Source organism: Gallus gallus, chromosome 21, assembly GCF_016699485.2.
Source record: "Gallus gallus isolate bGalGal1 chromosome 21, bGalGal1.mat.broiler.GRCg7b, whole genome shotgun sequence".
Lineage (NCBI taxonomy): Eukaryota > Metazoa > Chordata > Aves > Galliformes > Phasianidae > Gallus > Gallus gallus.
Window position 1 is genome coordinate 2,606,530 of NC_052552.1, and position 14,862 is coordinate 2,621,391.

A 14,862-nucleotide genomic window follows, 5' to 3' on the forward strand; every position below is an offset into this window, starting at 1 on the left:
CTGTGCTCAGCAGCTCGTTGCACAATCTATAGAGTCAGAGGCACGAGATTAAGCACAAGGAATCCTTGCGCCTCGTTTGCTTGTGCAGCGAGCGCCTTTGTGCAGTGAGCGCCTGTGCTCGGCCCAGCAGTGGGGACGGTTGCAGCAGCACACCTTGCTGGAATTACTAAATTCTGGGCAGATGGGCGAGTCCACTCCATGGGAGGCTGATATGTGAAACTCAGCCGTGTTTGCGAGAGCAAAGTTCAGCTCAAGGCACCACCTGTCAGGTCAGGAATAGGAGTCATAGCAGGAGGAACCTTCCATGTCTTAACAAGTTAAGCAAGCAAAGGAGGAGGGGAGAAGCGCGTTGCTCTTTACAGCGGCACAATAACCTGGAGGGACAGCTTGCATGCAGCCAAACGCTGCAGCTAAAACACGTTCTGCCAGTGGTGGTGTGTAAGGTCACAGGTACGTTTCACTGTTTCCTTACTGCTCCAGAGATGACCCAAGCGGTGGGCAGGCGAGTCGGGCTAACGTGAGTTTGTTTGAACACGGAAAGAAAGTTTTACCATCTTGCAATCCTTACCTTCTGTTTGCCCCCTCTTTGTAAACACACTAACTTAAGGCCAACCGTCCAATCTGCCGGGCTTAAATTACGCTTCCGCGGGGCACAAGCTGGTGAAGGAGGGAAAGGTAAGGCATCCTCCCTGCCCTACCCTGTATACAAGCATAAAAACCTTACCCTGGCACCGAACAGAGCCCCATAGGCTCTTCCTTTGATCACTTCAAGGGGCCCCGTCTGCAGCGTTGTGGTGGGTATCCCTGGTGTAACCAGTTTGTTAACAGCCAGAAGAAGCTTTCTGGCTCCAGTCAAAGCAAACAGAGGAAAACCAGGAGCCTACTGACAGTGAACTTCAAACGATGCTAGACCCAGGTTTGCTCACCTTCCACATAGTCAGTTCAACGCGTGAATTTTGAGCATCAAACTTTAAAAGCCTTCCTCAAAGCCTTGCTTGGGGAGACGCTGAGCAGCATCTCTCGCCAAACTCAGTTCCCTTCTTTTCTATCACCAGAATGTCAGCCCTGTGTCTACCCTGAAGCCTTTTCTGTGGTCATCCACCCAACTTCATCCTCCCCCAGGGGGAAAGCGGAAGGGGTCCCTGTGTTCGTGTGTGAGGATCTGAATGTTTCTGTCTTTCCTTCTGGCAGTTACCTGCCCCTCCTTGCTGCCTATTATCCAGCACAGCAGCCTGGCACCTGGGTTTGCCCGGACTCCCATCTGCCTATTCATCATTTGGCCACAGTTGAATGAAAAGAAGAAGAAAAAAAGGGAGGAGGGGTAAAAAAAAAAGGAGGGAAAACAAAGTCTTTCATCTTCATAGCAGCAAGATTTCAGATCTAAAGAGCTGGGACTCTCAGCTGCTTTAAATTGAGGGTTATGGCTGCCAACTGCCAATCTGAAGCTGCATATTACCTTTCATCCAGTCCTGCGTTGTTCAGGCCATAGCTTTTCTTGCCTTTTGTTTCCTCTCGGATCGGTTAAGTGGAAGCAGGTGTTCTCCTGCCCTGCTAATCTCTAGTACATTCAGGCAGGCCCAGCAACTGGGCAGGTAAATGGAGCCCAGCACTGGTGGGCACGGCAATGTCTCCGCAAGCAGCCCTGACAAATGTTCTCCCTTCTGAGTGCACTTCCATTTTGCGTTGTCTCCGTCATCGCTCTTCCTCTTCACATGGACCTTTGCTCTGAAAATATGGATTTATAGAACCAAGTGAGATTGTGAGCTGCTCAAGTGGACAGGCCACGTCTGGCAAGGCGGGGTGAGCCTGCAAGAGGGCACGTGGACATACCCCAGTACCATGGTCTGAATGCAGGCAACAGCTGCAAATCCCATGCTACTACTGGAAGGATGGACTGACTTCCTCAAAGACTATAGCATGTATTATAGGTAAAGGGAGGCTGAGAGAAAACTCAGCTAAGATCACACGAGGAGGAAGAATGGCTCACACACTATTTGTCTATACATGCCTATCAAGAATTAGCAGCAGCAGCCAAGCTCTCTCTTCCAGCTGTCACAGTCCAGCAAAGAAACTCTGAACATTGATCTGGTTTCCTTCTCCTCACCCACAGACTATCTTTTCATTAGAGCAAACAGTATTTCTTTTCCCTTTGGACCAGCTTAATATGTAATCAGGAACCTATTGGGCAACCAAGTGGCACCGTCAACATCTCTGCCCACACAGAGACGGTTTCCATTCCAATATACGCTTGCTGGTTCAGACAGCAGTCACAGAAGGAGCAGATCTTTCCTAATTGCATCGCGTGACAGTGCAAATAGAGCCCTGACTTCACCACCGCCTCGTGCCAGGAGTGAGCGCTACCAGGAGAGTCAGCACCTTCCTCCTGCTCGTGTGCTGCCTCCCAAGCAAGCTCGCTGTGCAGAGCTGGTGGCATGCAGGCTTCTGAATCATCAGCCCATGGTATGGCTCCATGACTAAGCGTCTCCCTCCCATTGGGCTTCCATTACGTGTTGCAACAGCTTTGCATGTACCTGCTTTCTCGAAACCCTCCACCTGGCAAGCTGATGAATCCATGGAGGAAAACTGATGCGGCAGCAACGTCGCCACATCCCCAGCACAGCACCATGTTGCTTGATCCTCCATCAGCCTACAGACAGTACAAAGAAAAGAAATGGTTAAAGACACACAGTTCACTGCAGCCCAATTTTAACGTTTCTATATTAAGTAAATAAAGTCAACATAAAATTCAGGTCAGGAACTATTTGTTCAGGGTCAGGTGACTTCAACTCAGCTAATCAGGGAGACACACCTTTCCTTTTGAACAATCTTCCACTTGAGATCTGCAGTTAAAAACAGGTTTGCTGCAGATCAAGTCAGTGAACTGCAGCACAAGTACCCACAAAAGTAGAACAATGGGCATAATTTTCACTCCCAAGAGCACGCAAGCTCCGGATTACAGCAAGAGCAGAGGGGGCAGAATCTTGCAACTCAGAGCTGACTGCAAGACCCGAAACGTACCAAAAACACCCTAAAAAGCTGCATATTGTTAGGATCAGTGGGGAAAAAAACCCACCCACCTGAAATCTTACTTTGAACAAAGTTGGCTACGTTATTACACTCAAACCTGCTCACGCCAAGGTCTGCAGGAGTTTGGTTGTTGACTTTAGGGAATCACGTCTAGGGATGACTAACTTGGGTACATCTTAGGCTGGCCACTTCCTTCCCTGCACACAGCAGTTTGGTCCGTGGCCGTGGCATTGCTCAATCCCTCATAGCTTTTTTTCCATGTCTTTCCCATGAAGTTCAAAGCCTTGTTGCACCTTCCTCGCCGAAGTTTCCTCGGACCACACGGAGAAGCTCTCTCCTCTGTTTGAGGCAGCTCTGAACGTGCAGGAAGGGCCCTGGCAGCTGCACTGAGATGGGTCCTCAATGAGTCTGCCAAGCTGGGTTCTGAGAAGTTGCTTGCTCTTTTTCCCTGTTCAAATAACTGCGGATAAGCAAACGTCCTGGGCACAGTTGAGCCTCGATTCACACCCACAAAACAGATGGCTGTCATCGATAAGAAATTCCCTGTATTTCCTACCTGCCGAGAGGAAAAATGAACCCATCTCTTAAAGACGGGGTCCTTGAGGATTATCTCTGAGCTGCTGGTCTATGTTGCCAGGATTCTGGCCATGCTGCTTTCACATGCCAAGCCACAGCAGAAGGCGATGCCTGCATCACACTTAGACGTGCCTGCAGAGCTGCTGCTGTTTGCCTGCATGGCAGGAATACCTGCTCCAAACTCTGCAGCACCAGGTGCAGAACCCAGCCACATTACCTGAAAGAAACACACCTCCCTCCTGTCCCCTTGCAACGATTACACAACTGAGCGATCTCAAAGCTCCGACCCTGCAATTTGTAACGATGATAAAATGATGCAGCAAAAGAAGCAAAACCTCATCTAATTTCTGGCTTGATGCGTGCAACCATCTCCTCTGACACAGAAATCCGTGCAGTGCTGAACAAACACACCGCCTTCCTGAGCAGCTTTAAACCTCTTGTTTCCTGGTGTGCTTTCACTCAGGTCTGATACAACAGGCTGCTGTTTAAAACAACAGACCACTGCGTAGCGAAAACAGACCTAACACCCTGACCTACCTCCTGTTTTGATCAGCAAAAATCAGCTGCATTCAGTCCTCACTGCTAAGAAACGCTTTAAAACTGAAGAAATCCGAACAGCCTCCCGTGCCTTATTGGACAGGCGACTCTGCTGCTTTGTTTTGTGCAAATTATTTCTCTGGGTTGGGCTGGATATGCACATGGATTGTTTGATTACCGGTCCGGGGTGAAGAAAGGTGCTGTCATGCTGAGCTGGGGTTTGCGTGGCGAGGTCAGGAGGGCTCCACGAGAGCCACGTTGGGATTTTCCTAGAGCCACGAGAGCTGAGCAGACCTTATCCTTCTCATCTGCAGAAGCTGCAGCACTCACCTGCATGCTGAGGTGGAGGTCAGTGCAGATCCACGTCCATGGAGTCATCTTGGTTGGGCAAGCAGCCACAGAGCAGCCGTCATCAGAAAGGGAACCCTCAGAGCGGGGCAGAGAAATTGGCCTTGGGAATGGAGTCTTCATCATGGAAGTGGGATGCAGGGGGTATTTCAAAGCCAATTCGCTAGTGCCACACAACAGCAGTCAAAAAGCGTCTGTAAAAATGAGATGACCTCATGAGCTCGGCCAATCTCTAAACAACATTAGTCTGTGAGCATGCAGAGCAGAGATGGTGTCTGGAGGGGTCAGTCGCAGGTCACCTTGCCGAGCAACGCAAACCTGTTTGGCTCCGAGCATCCCACTGCTGTGGCAGTGCCCGGCTCAGCATCACCGCGTGCTGCCACTCTGTGCCCAGGGACCAGCTGTGCGTCAGTCCAAGGGCCCCGCTGCCAAATCCCTTTTCTTGTGTGACACAGGCAGAGGTTTTATGCTGCAAATACTTGGGAACACCAAGCACTGCTGGTGTGGCCGGTGCTGAACTTTGTTGAGATTCTGATGTGAGTTTCGATCTGAACCTGTCCATAATGTAAAGATGGAGATGGGAGAGGGCCTCTCTTTCCTTAGAAACCCTGGTTACCTGCTGCTACCCACACTGTTGGCAACAGCATCTGTTTCAATAGGTAAAGCAGGCTTAGGTAAGTCCAACCGATTCTGGAATCCTGAGAGGGTTCCTGAGATATGGACTAACTCCAAAAACACAGGAATGGATGATCAATAATCTGGAACATTTATCTTTGACACAGACTTGCCTGCTGACACGGAGCTGCATTAGCAAGGCAGCAATACAGTGGGACAAGCATGCTACCTGATAGGATGCCTTTTAGATCTGTTTTATACAGTTTTTAGGCGGGTTGGATATTAGGAAGAATTTCTTCTCTGAAGGAGTAGTGATGCGTTGGCACAGGCTGCCCAGGGAGGGGGGGAGTCACTGTTGTGGAGGTGTCTAAGGGAAGGGTGGGCATAATATGAGGGACAGGGTTTGGTGGGCAGTACTGACAGTAGGTGGACGGTTGGATTGGTTGATGTTCAGAGGTCCTTTCCAACCTCATTGATCCCATAATTCTGTAGGGGTAAGAGGTATCCAGCCTTGTCCTCAGAGAAGGGGTCAAATAAGAAAGTCAAGAAAGAAGACCAAAATGTAGTGTGGATGATTGCCTGCAGGAAGAGAGCATGCACTACAGCACTGCAGTTCTGCATGAGCTCCTGGAACCAACACAGCCAGCAATGAGTGATCAGAATGCCATTTCTGGAGCAGAGATCAACTTTGCATGGATCATTCAAATGAGGAAACCAAGCGGCGCTTCACTGACTGCAAACATTTGAATGCCAAATAGCAGAAACAATAAAAACACAAAATAACTTCTCCAACCTGATAGATGTCAGGAAATCATAGACTTTACAAACTGCACGTTCAGTATTAGGGGTGTGCTTAGCAAAGTGACACTTCTCAGCTCTCCAGTGGTAGACCGATGCTGATCTTTCTTTCCCATAGAAACAATCCATTATTATAAAGGAAATGGTACATCGGTTGTATGAATCTCAGATGCCAGCCTGTCCCAAAGGTGTTACACTGAAGGAAAACTTGACCTATTTTTCTCGTAACACAGATTTGTCATTCCAGGAACCTTCAATGTAGTGATTTGGGAAACAAATTGTCCTTGTGTCTCCATTGTCGGTGTGGTCCTACACTGCACTGGAAGCCACTGCCTTGGAGATGGCTGCAGAAACTACAGTGGCCCTTTGTCTGCCAATATGGAAAATCCCTTCACAGAGAGAAATGCATCCACAGTCTCCAAAGGCGCAGCTTTAGACTGACTATGTTAAAGTAACCTAAGAAACACGAGCACGCCCAACCACAAAATGAAGAAAAATTAAAATGCAGATAGTTCACAGGGATTGTCTGAACACAGCATTAAGCCTGGAGATGAAAGATGCTAGAGCAGCACAGAGCAGTGCTGTTGTACAGCGAGCTTCGCTTGACGGCGCCATCAAGGATAGGGATAGGGAGGGGAAGAAAGGGAAATAAGAGTTTTGCACAAAGCCAAAAGGAGGCAAAACGTGCCTTGGTGACAGCTGGCACTGCATGCAGAATGAGAGGTCGGGAGGCAGCAGCAGCAGTGCTGGCAGGAGATCTGTGCTCAGCGCAGGAAATGCTTTTTTGAACGGATCCTAATTACGGCCCTTCTCTCCCCATCTATCCTGTGTCGTGCTGTAATTACAGGAACAAAGCTGGGAAAGGGGCTGTTTCTCGAGGAAGGAGTTGTGAAGCAGGCACACGAGAGCAAGGTCCAAGACGTTTGCAGGCAGTGGGAGCTGTGCCCACGTGTTTGGAGCTGAGAGAGGAAAACAGAGAAATAAAGGAGCAGGGAAAACAGTGCCGTCCTGCACCACCTCCATGGATTTTGCTTTTTTAGATGTTTTTAAAGCTGTTTGTGGCTCATTTCTCCCTCTAAGTCAGAGGCAATGGAAGGGTCAGAGGCAGGAGAAGGAGAACACGAGCCACTCCATTGCTCCTTAGGCGCACCTACAGAAGCCTAAATGCACCGAGTTCGGATTCTTCAAGCATTTCTTCAGGCTCGCCCTCCATCTACCTCCAGTGACAGGTTGGATTCTGACAGCGTCCCCACAGAGATGGGAAAGAATACTGCACAGTCCACAGGAATAAAGCTTGGAGGCCCCCGGTGCTGCACCGCTCCTCCGCAGGCAGCATCCCTCCTCAAAGCTGCCTATCACAGACCCCGGGGATGATCCCAGCAGCTGCCATACGTTCCATTTCCAAATCACTCCCCGCTTTCCTTTCTACGAGGCTGACGATTGCCCCTCCAGATTTTTTGCTGGGATCCCAAAGTTGCGTTAAGTCCCAGTCCCCCTCTCCCACTCCTAGCAACACTGCTCCTGTGTTCGGTTTCACCTGCAGTAATTGGTCCCTGAAGGGCAAGAGGTGACAGGAGCTTGTGCTGCATTGCAAGGTGTGGGAATGGAGGAAATTAACACCGTCTCTGTTTTTCCATCCCAGTGAATAATGTGATTACTGAGGAGGGGAGAAGGGCTGAGCCTTACATCAGCTGTCAGGTGGGGTTAAACCTTTTTTTCCCTTTCTTTTAAAGCAAGCAGATGGGGAGACCATTACGTTCACAGCCTGCCCCGTACGAGCACACCTCACAGCAGCTTTTGCCAACGAGAGAGTTAAATAAAATGCTTCTTAAGTCATCAGCACCGCCATGTGAAAAGAACTAAAAATAAAAGATCTAGGGAAAAGGAAGGCAGAGCACAACCACAAGTGATGCCGGCATGCCAGAACAGGCTGCTCTGGACATTAGCTTCAATTGTGAGCTCAATAAAACAGCAGGACTGAAGCGATCAGTCGTAACGCATCTCTGTTTTTTTTTTAGCTCTCAAATGATTTACCACTTCCACATCATCCTCATTGATTGAGGCACAAAGCAGGCTCTAGGAAATTCGCTAGCCAGGAAAAATAGCAGACATGTAGACCAAGGTCAGTCTGCTCATAGGCCAGGTGAAGAGATGTAGCTTGTTTTCATCTAAATCTGATTTTGGTGCTGGATGCTGCTATAAAGTTTTACAGAAAAATGAATTCTGCTCATTTCCTGTGTTTCTCCTCTAGCTGGATGGTATCCGTGGAGCCCAGCCCTTTGGTTCTTGGAGCCCACTCAGTTTTAATTGGGATGAAAAAGGCTTGCCTGAAAGCTGCTATTTTTCCTGCAGGACACGGTTCCTTTGGACAGGAGGTCGCATGCTGCTGCCCTTCAGTCCCAACACGCTGCTGCTGGCAGCACAGACAGACCTGTGGTGCTTGGGGTGCAATTGCCGTCTGCGTGTCTGGGCAGACCGCGCTCAGCTGCGGCTGTGCAGTGTGAACCCAGGGGAAGTGCGAGGGGAAGAGAAACTTCCTTTCCCTTGCTGTCAGCTTGCTAACACCCAGCAGGACAAGGAGAGATTTTCACTGGACCCTACTGGGAACGTTTGGTGCTGTCTGGCAGCTGTTTGGGTGATGGAGAGACTCTGAATTTCCTGCTTTACCTTCCAGCTCCGAACAAAGCGCTCTCTATGTAAAAGGAGCCTCGCTGCCGGCGAAGCAGCTAGTTCCAACACGTCCCTTTCCCTCCTGGCACCCTCCACGTAGCCCCCACAGAAGGGGCAGGGAGTGCAGTTCCCAGCACACCTGAGTCACCCCTCGCTGAGCGCCGGCAGGAAGGGGTGGTGGCAGCTGGGAAGCTCCCGTGAGTCACCAACCAACAGCCGCACGGAGAGGAACTTGGCACCGTGCTCTGCGCTCTTACTCCTCCCGTCGGACTTCTTGCTGAAGGCTGGCCGCTGGGGGAGGAAAGGATCATTACAGTGAAAGCTAGTGCAGTAAAGGAAAGGAGGAAGAGTAGGAGCAAAAACGCCTTCTTGCCACCCAGCTGCACGAAATCAGATTTTGGCAGTTCTCCTCAAGCTGTTTTATGGTTCCCAGCGTAAGTACTCTTAGTGCGAGGCTGCGGTTTTAAGCTTGGGTACAAGCGTGCAAAGGCATAGCCTTCACTGACCCGGTGGGACATCTCCAATCTCCTTGTGACTCCCCACACTACCAATTTTCTCCTGCGTTTTCAGGACCATGAAAGCATCTTCTTAGCTTTTGTTTTCCCCCCTTTTATTGGCACCACGACTTACACAGCACGCCTCCTGCTAGCGTCTCCCACAGCTCCCTTTTTGCCACCCCCCTCCCTACCTCAAGCAAACTCAGAAGAGCACAGCGTCCATTCAGGATAACAATCTTAGTCATTGCAATGGCAGGTGACGAAAAGCTCTTCTAAACAATGCTGGAAATGAGTGTGAAGGTCTACTTAGGTCACCATCCTTAGGTCACCACACTTCCTATCTGCTCCAGCATGAAGCAGTATTGAAGCAGATGGAGCGTCACGAGCACAGGGTGCTCAGCCTTCACGCTGCAGGCCCCGGGTTTGCAGGCTAAACACGAACACGTGTCTGTGAGTCTTTAGAAATGATAGGAAGATATTAGCACAGTGAAGAGAGTGAAACTGCCATAGCCAGGGTTTGCGGCCCAAATTTGCTGTCGGTTGTTTCTTTGTTTTGTGTATATGTGTATATACAAAAGGATGTAAGGGAAGAAAAAGCTCCACAGGTCATGCTCTTCCACTGATACTTCAAGATTCGTGGAGCTCAGAAGCTCGAAAGGTTGGGATGAACAGCTTCTTTTTGCTTGCACTATTTAAGATGAGAGTGACTGTTTTCACTCATTGATTTGTTTAGCACTGTTGTGATCGGGCTTACCAACATTCCTCTGCATATGAAATGTACAAAAGACCTCACCAAGACGTGAATGATGAAGAAAACTACGACTGGCCAGGAATTTTGGCTCGAGACCTTTCCAAGCAGAAGGCAGATCTGGAATACCCTGAACTAGCCACTTAGATATTGCAAAGCCAGGTGCACGACCCTGCCCTGCGCTGCACGGCGCTCTGTAAGGGAATCCTGGCCTTGACTCACCGCTGAGAAATGTTCACAGACCACAGAGGAGAGCAAAACCTTTGGGGGTGGAGACGTGCCGCTGCCGCTGCAGAGCGCCGAGCACACGTGCCCTGCTGTAGGTGAGCGGTGTGGGGTGCCCTGGCTGCTGCACCCTGTCCTGATTAGAACAGTGCTTTCTCGCCGCTGAGCAAATTAGCTGAAATGTGAGCGACTGCAGCTAGATATCTCTTTATGGCTTCTTGATTGCTTCATCTGAGATGTCTTGGCCGTGATATTTGTTAATTACCAACTATCGAATGGAAAACATGACTGGTGCATTATTAACCTTTCGCTAGCTTCAACGTGCTGTTTGACAAACACCGGGAACTTTTCAACCGGTCTGCTCAAAATTAATCATTGTACATCTTAAAGAATGGCAGTAAGATATGGGAAAGTTCATTCTACCTAGGACAGGCGAACAGGCTTGGCAACCGATCAAGGCCCTCCTGTCCTTTTTGTCATTGATTCTGCAGCTTTCTGATCATTTTCCTGCAATGATGTGCTGTTTTGTAAAAGCTTATTGCACCGGTGTACACGACCCTTTCAATAAATGAAGCAATCATTTGTTAGGCACGTTTTGCTGGCTGTGTTTTTGCTATGTTAGCTGGTGGCAATGTATGAAATGAGTAATAACGCTGAGGATGAATGAACCTGCCAAGAGCCATCACTCATCTTGTGGCTTTCCACCCAACGCTTCTTTTGGTGCTTACAGCAAGATGCCACGAAGCAACCCAAACACGATTCAACACTGCAGCATGCAGAATTCCCATTGCAACACAAGCAGTAAACGGGGTCACCAAGGAGACTGCATCTTTCTGTGGCTGTTCTCTTTGCAACACACTGGGATTATTACGTCTTATTTGTAAAGCAAGAGTCACGCTGCAAGGCTATTGAAACATCGTGGAATACACAATTTCTCTTTTGCAACCTCACCTGATTCCCTGTGAACTTAGAGAAGCAAACAGAAGAAGGATCAGTGGTGCATAACTCATTGCGCTCGTACTTTTTATCCAATTGTATTAGCAATTAGCAGCAGATTTCACTTAAGGGGGACAGTGAGCCCATAACAACGCATCAGTGTACTTATTTATTCTCAAAAGTCCGCTCTCACTTGTTCTTCTATTGCTAAAAATTTTATGTCCAGTGAAAAAGCTGGCATACGGGAAGCTGGCACTGGGAAGCTGGCTGTCCAGCTAATAGCCCAAATCTTGTACTGATTGTTTGAGTCCTCAAGATAAATGAAAGTTAACCGCTTTAATAATTTATTTGGCGCTTCTGTATCTGCTGCTGGAAGGGTTAAAGCCTTATTTGTATCAGACAGAAGACTTTTGCAGGGTTCAACCCCTCCTTCTAGCTAACCTGTAGCTTATCGACAAAAACAAAAGGAAGCTCCAAATGACAGATGAGCTAATCTGCAGTTCAGAGCTGCGGGAGAATGCTTTATTCTATCAATCATCTGAGGCATGACCATTGAGGGCTCAATGCAGTTGAATTGGCTGCCCTTTTTTAATGGGTCGGTTATTCAATCTTGATATGACTGTTGCCCGAAGAGCCGGGTTAGCAGCTTGGGTACAGGTTGGCAAGATCGTTACGGCAGCCCTGTTTGGGTGATGTCTGCCTATAGGTGCTGCTGTGTCTTTGACTCTGGGGGAAGCAGAACAGTAAACAGTTTGTTGAAAACAATGTACGTTAAGGGCAAAGGAAGAATGGGACTTCCAGATGCCACACGGCACAGTGGATCCAACTCTCCTGACAAGGAAACAGTGGTCCTAGGTCGGATGGTGCCAAGTCATTGAAATCCACATCATTTAGATGACCGTGACTTTGGAGCAGCTGTTTCTCCAGTGGCCTTGAATTATTTTTAAAGACAAACCCATGCCAATTAATGCCTGAAATAAGGGCTTAGGGGATGGTATTCCTCCACGCACCTCGGGAGCTGAATCCTGCCTAGATGAGGGAAGATGGGGGGAAGGAGAGGGGAAGGAGACCGAAGGAGGAGAAGGAGATGCGAAAGCTCTGTGTGTGCTAGTATTTATGCCTTTTTGCTGCAGATCTTGGGATTTAGAGAAAAAAAACTCTGTATTTAGAGCATAATGTTGCGAAACATATCTCAGAACACCTGAATTCTTCTCTCATAGAACCTATGATTTCAGCAGATGCTGGAAAGCGACATGCCTTTGAGGATGGCAGCCCTAAGGCGTAACATCGTTATGGCATGTGTTTAGGAACTGAACTCTCCTTCAGATAAATGGACATAAACCCCGAAATGCCTTCAAATCCGGCAGAGGGGCTTTGATCACTTCTACAAATGGAAATCCAGTTTCTAAATCACTTGGACACTTGAAAATTAGACTGGAGCACGGACGTGATTGATGGTGATGTTTTCAACTCGCTGATTCAAATGGCTACTCTAGATGAAAAAGGAATTTCAGCTTGCGGAAAACAGGAGGGAAGAGCTTGGAGAAAAGGGCCATAAAACAAATTAACACGGGGCCTCCAGGCATTGGCTCAAAACATTTCATTCCTTAGAGATGAGGTACCTCTGGGGAAACAGAAGCAGCAAAACAAATGACAAATGGAAGCCAAGGGATGCAAATGATGAAACAAAAAGCTGTAAGAAGTCTGGCAGTACTTAAGGGCTGAGATTGGTTTCGTACATTATCCTTAGAGAAGCCCATTTAAGTGTTCACATCGGAAGGAAATACTTCTACCTGCTTCAGGAATATAATCTTTTCTTGTGCCTTTATTTTGAGCTTTGTAGGGCACTTAATTTGCTTCTTCCCTCTTCCTTTTACAGATGACTGTAACAACCCGATTTGCCGCCTGTGTCCCCTTGGGGAGCATTCAAATTGTTTCCATGGGTGATTATATTTTTTTGGAACCCTTTCAGGATTTGTTCCATTACATTCAGGCTGATTTCCAGAAATATTTTAATATTCAAACAGATATTGCTGCGTTTGTGCCTTCGTTTGCAAATAAAAATCAGAGCTGTGGCAAATCAAGGGAGGAAGCTGCGATTCGAGCTGTACCATTCAAATCACTTTTTTGTTATGAAATGCTGATCACTGAGCCCAGATTACTTCCGATGGAAGCTGTTGATATTCAGGTGGCCTTTCTTCCTCATTCTGTCTTTGTTTCAGAGACACCTGACAGGATATTAATGTTTAGATATGCAAAATATACCCTTATTTTCAACATTAATCATCAGAGCTGCTGATTTTTTTCACTGACTTCTCAAAGCAGAGCTAGAGAAATGTGTTCACGGGAAGATAAGTGAAATGCATGACATTTCTGTCCTGCCATTGAAGGCAGAAGTTAATCTCTTCGCCCCGTGAGTTCGAGACAGACCAAATGCGCTTTGAAAGCGAGGAGTTAAATACTGCAGAAGGCTGGGGCTGCACCGTACCCCCTGCAGACATTTAACTCGGCATTTATGGCACCGCCATACACAGGGGTTTTGGTTCTGCTCTGTTTTCCTCCCACTGCCCAAAGAAGAGCCCCCTTTTGCTGCTAACGCTATCGAATCCAAAAGGGGAAGAAGCCCATCCACCTCAGAGAGCGGCGCTTCAGCATCCTCACCACCTGCTGGCAAGACCCAACCGTGCCACGCGTTCCCCCTCAGCTTCACTCCAAAGCCCTTCATTTGTGTTCCATCGGCCCCGGCTACACGTAGGTCAGCTGTAGGTTCCTCTGCCCTTTGCCCACTCGCCAACACAGGTTTCTAATGTTCTGCTTCAGTCTTTGGAAGACCGTCATGGCTTGGATGTGGCAGAATAGTTGCCCCGTGCTCACACTTTGTGGGCCCTGACCCAACTTCCACCAGCGCAGTGCTGCCGATGGATTCCAACGGTTTGACGCAACGGCACTACAGGAACAAAAATAACCCAACATCTGGCCCCGTTCTGAACGCACACATGGGAAAGTAAACCTCGGCGAGCCCGGTGCTGTTAACTCCACTGCTGTGACTGCAGCTGAGGGAAGGGTTTGATAACCAACGCAGCAGAAGATACGGAATCTCCAGCTCCCACCTACTCCTTCAGCATCGTGGCTGGAAAACCTCCAGACCACAGAATCCTGGAGGGGATTGGGAAGAGAGGCCCGGAGCCCACAGCCTGGGATGCGGCTTGGGTCTGCTTGGTGATCTCTGTTCGCAGCAGCTCAGGAGTTAACCAACTGCCGGCGCCCGCACCTTCTATTTGCCTTGGATTTGCACCAAGCTTGAGTCATCACGTTCAAACAGAGGGGAGGGAGCAGGGGAAAGAGCTTCATTTTCCAAGAAGGGCATTCCCATACCAGGACACTTTTAAGTTCTTACCAGGAAAAGGAGCCTTTTTGAAACGAGGTGGGTGGGTGCGTACCTTCTCTGAAGGGGAAACAGGATCTGCTCAGATCCATACGTAATCACAAACAACTGGGCTGCACCGGTGTCCGAATGAAGCAGGACCTCCGGGTACAGCGGGTCACGTCTGCCTTTTCAGACAGATTTAATGGAGCTGCAGCAGAACTAACCTCGTGCCATAGGTGGGACCGAGGGCTTTTATAGTAGCAGGCTATCAAAGGAACGTGAGGAATGCGGGGTGTAAACAGATTAGATCTTTTTCCCCTTCTTGTAGAAAGGCCTAGGTTTCTTCCCTTTCCTCCGAGGCTTGAGAAATTGAAATGAAATCCCGAAGCATGCATGTTACTCAAGCGCACTCCGTCCCCAGCCTGGGATTCAAAGCCAACAATTCACAGGTTTTTCCTGTTTAATCAGGGGTTGTGCAGGAACTCAGTGGAGCCTTGGAACCGGATCCACTGGCCGTT

General features: G+C 48.6%; 1 protein-coding gene and 1 long non-coding RNA gene across 2 annotated transcripts in view; one reads left to right on the forward strand and one right to left on the reverse strand.

Moving 5' to 3' along the window:
* LOC121107376 overlaps positions 1 to 10,162 on the forward strand; it is a 44,930-nt gene extending 34,768 nt beyond the window's left edge. The window contains exon 7 of the long non-coding RNA XR_006931982.1: positions 1 to 10,162. This exon is cut by the window's left edge and continues 5,882 nt beyond it. This is a non-coding gene — a long non-coding RNA (uncharacterized LOC121107376).
* TTLL10 (tubulin tyrosine ligase like 10) overlaps positions 1 to 14,862 on the reverse strand; it is a 54,625-nt gene that overhangs the window by 36,554 nt on the left and 3,209 nt on the right. The window contains exons 2-3 of the mRNA XM_040651315.2: positions 4,471 to 4,682; positions 2,532 to 2,647 (exon numbers count right to left, since the gene is read on the reverse strand). The gene's annotated coding sequence lies outside the window, so the exon portion shown is untranslated. The remainder of the gene's footprint in view (positions 1 to 2,531; positions 2,648 to 4,470; positions 4,683 to 14,862) is intronic.